Here is a 4,080-nt window from a genome sequence, read left to right on the forward strand (position 1 = left end):
GCAATCAATCATCAATACTTCTAAGCCTTATCATCTGAAATTACAGAATTAGAAAAGATTGTTATCCAAAAGTAATTGCAGATACTTCCCACATATTTAGGGGATTAGTTATTTATTATTCCTTTTTTACTAGCATTTAGAGCTCCTGATGTTCAAATCAAGTTATCTCTCGATCATTTGTATGTTGTACACGGTGTATATATACCCCCGGGAAAAAAAAGGCATCTTTCTATTATGAGACACATTAACATCATGCGACGCCCGCGAAACACATTCTCATTAACATCTAGGAGAGTATGTTAATCAAGGGAAAAAAAAAAAACAATACCAATACCTGAATCTCAATCAAGATATCAGCAAAAGTATAAGCAAAAGCAATATTCCCCAGCCCCAACAGCGCATTCCAACTCCTTTCACCCGTGGAGACACCACTAGGGCCGGACAAACTCCCTCTAATATCACCATGCGACACCCATTTGGCGATGCAGAGGCCGAGTCCGATGACGGAGTAGCCGACGTCGCCACGGCCACCACGACAGCCACGCTATGTTCTCCGCTCGGGAAACTGCGACGAGACGACTTGGAGAATCCGAACGCTACCATTGTCAAGGTTGCCGGAGGCGGTGCAGGTCGCCAGAAGCAGTTTGATCGCTGGACCGCACTGTGAAAAGTTCAGGAAAGGATTGCGCTCAAAGGATGACAAGGGTGGGTCTTGTTTGAGTCAGATTTGAAATGAATCACATTGTTTACAGCATGATCGTTATAAAAGTAGTAGTGATCTTTCCGCTACTTTGTAGCGGCAGAGAGGATTCAAATCCATTAAAAAATCCCCAATTTCTATTAAAAAGAACAGGCATAACTCACATCATGCTAGTAGCCGCCGTGATTGTGTAGCCAACAAGAGTTCCCCATAGATTCACATACTGAACGCTGGCGCATAGATGCACTTCCCTCGGACCTTTGCAACAAGCAACAGAACAGGGAACGTACGTAATGATCAGAAACTCGTGCTATCTGTTTGTTATCTAAACTGGCAATCAGAAACTTAAATCCATATATATGACATACCCAAGTACGACCTGACTGCATCTTTGTACGCATGATGGATATCTCCGGTGACTGGATCAGGGTACCGATAGCAGTCGGCGAGGAGAGTCGATGTGTAGTAAGTGACGCCGGAGAAGCCGAGGAGGACGAGCGGTCCGGCGATCCATCCAAACTGAGCGACACTCCATGCCAAGGCGAGCACGCCGGAGCCGATCACTGCGGAGACGATGTGGGCCGTCGCCGTCCATACTGTGCCTGCATGTGATCGGTTTCTAGTTTCATTAGTGTTACGGTGTTATGTATACTAGTACGCAGGGATCGGCATGTCCCTTCACAGTCTTTGCTGATGTATAACTGAAGTGACACATATTTAGGCCACTATAATATAAAACTAACAATCCTAAGATCATAGCTGACAGTTTAAAAATGTATCATTTCAGCAGCACATCAGCCAAAATGGTGAAAGAACAAATCAATCCTAATTTAATCTATGCATGTTGGTGGATGTACAAACTGTATAAACAAGTACTTTTAATTTCATTAACAATAGTACTTTTAAATTTCTATATTAGACAACAAACATTATCCCCTGTACATATTCATGTAATCATACTTTTTAATTTCATTAACAACAATAGCGACTATTTTCGATCTCCAACTACTAACTACTAGTAAAAACAAACTATATATATACCAACTACGGATAGTTTAAGACTATGATAAAGGAATTCTTGCTTAGAATTCAACATTTATAAAATTGTAATCCACGGCTGTTGTCAGAACTTCAGACGAGGTTTGATATAATAGAAATGATAGAGGCACACCCTCTACCGTACCTCCAACCATACCATCTCTCTCGCTACAGTGCACCGGGCCCACATGAGATTTTATTTAATAAAGTCTCATGTGGGCCCGGTGTACTGTAGCGAGAGAGATGGTGTGGTTGGAGGTGTGGTAGAGGGTGTGCCCCTAGTCCCTCTCTTGATATAATCCAAGGAACATTAATTAAGATGAAGTTAGTTCCAATGAATTCAATTTTTATCGAAGGAGCATTTAAAGCGGATGATTTAGATAAATCATGTCGATGAGCAAAACAAAGCTCAAGTTTCAGACCGGAAAAAATTGTTTATCTGTTAAGACATGTTAAAGTAAAAGTCATAACTCTCATTAATCTTCATAAGAACTTAATTTGATTTTTTTTTTTGAAGTAAAAGAGATCTTTCTAAATCTCACATAAATCATTACAATAGTTACGTGAAGGGATGCTAATCCATAGTGGAAGTTGTGTCATTTTCCAAACATCAATTAGACTTCACTAACTTTGGTATAAAGCTAGCTGAGCCTGCTTAAAGTTGATGCAAATAGCCAGTTACGCTAGTACGAGTCACTTAAAATACACACATCACTTTTCAAACGTCACCTTTCTTTTTGAAGGAATGAAAAAATGATTAGTGCCCACAAAAGCACTCATGAAATAATTTAAACTTTCTTATAAAAAAGAAAGAAAAAAGAAATTAAGGAATGGACCCATTAAACAATTATCATTTTTTTAATGCCAACAATGTGAGCAACTTTCAGTTATAGAAAAGTACAGTCACAATTGTCACATTAAATTCAGGGTTGATGCGTATACGATTTGGCTTGGAAGCAACTACCTACTTTATTTTGCTGCATATAAAGCCTTTAATTGTTGCGTATTATCTTAATCTGCACATGCATGTTTCATGCTCCAGTTCAACATGTCGTTTCATTTTAGTTTATTGAAAGGAAGGAAAGAAAAAAAAAAGAGATACAGGGACTGGTCATCTTCATTACATCTTTTCTTTAAACTTGTATGGCTTGGATTCATGAAAAAATAACAAAGAATTTTTTTTTAATAAAAGTGAAAAAAATGATATAGTTTTTCAAGGCAGATGTAAATAGAGAAAAATAGTATGGGAACAAAGAGATAGTGGAGCTGCGTTTGAGGTCTATCATGCTAATCACATTGCAGTTGATATGCCTCACAACCTTGTATATTGACAGATAAATTCACTAATGAGTGACAAATTTATATCCAGTATATCCAACAAATATTCGAGTTTTTTTTAATAATGATTAATAGAAAGTGTGTATAAGGTATATATACACATGCTTCTTTTTTCTAAGAACAATACATATATAGTTGCATACCTTTTCTCTCATGATCACCTCCTTCAATATCTTTTCCCATTCTCTCTTTCTCTAAGCTCTCGTTCTTTCTCTTCTGAGTCTAAAGGAGAAGGTGAGCTTATGGTTTTGTACATGAAATGGGTATATATAGGGTGAGCTCAAGGTGTTGATTGGTGGGATACATGGCCCTAGTCTAAAAGCCAGTTGCCTTAGTGCTGCTAATGATAGCAATTACTTTGACGAGTAATAAAGCTAGTGGGTGAAGTGACCCTTTTTTAAGATAAATAGCTGACGTGAATTTATATTTCCATCATTATGGCCCTAATGATTTTTGGGGTTTTTGCATATATACCCCTCAAATCTTCCATATTTATGATTTTACCTTACAAATCTTGGTGCACCCTTGTTTCTCTGATCACATTAGGTTTTTAATTTTTCACCTCCAACTTAACAATATTGGTTTCTAAACATGATAGTACAGAAGTTTTCACTACCAATATGTTTGCAACATTTTCAGTTTAAAAGCCAAAATAGTCAAGTGAAAGAATTAGAAAAATTCATTGTGATAGAATTGTTAGGTCTCATGTTATGAGCCTAGCTACATCTTCTAATCTTGTTTTGATGATTACAAACAATTCCTAATATTATTTGTCTAGTATTTATGTTTTCTTATTAGGTATTCTAGACAAACAATATGTATTGGAGGATGGATGGACTAGAGCTTTCACGATCATATACATTGGAGGATGGAAGGAAATAGTGGAATGAAGCCTATGCACACTAGTCAAAATCCAAGTTCAAGCTTCTTCCATGTTTACCAAGACGAGCATATTGAAGATCTATCAAGCTTTGGTATATTAGTTGTTTTGTAGTGTATATTGT

The 4,080-nt window shown here is 37.3% G+C and overlaps 1 pseudogene; it reads right to left on the bottom strand.

The window, feature by feature from the left end:
* The window catches only part of LOC109830261, a 5,048-nt pseudogene extending 1,719 nt beyond the window's left edge, over positions 1-3,329 (bottom strand).

The sequence above is a fragment of the Asparagus officinalis genome, chromosome 2, assembly GCF_001876935.1.
Source record: "Asparagus officinalis chromosome 2, Aspof.V1, whole genome shotgun sequence".
Taxonomy (NCBI): Eukaryota; Viridiplantae; Streptophyta; class Magnoliopsida; order Asparagales; family Asparagaceae; genus Asparagus; species Asparagus officinalis.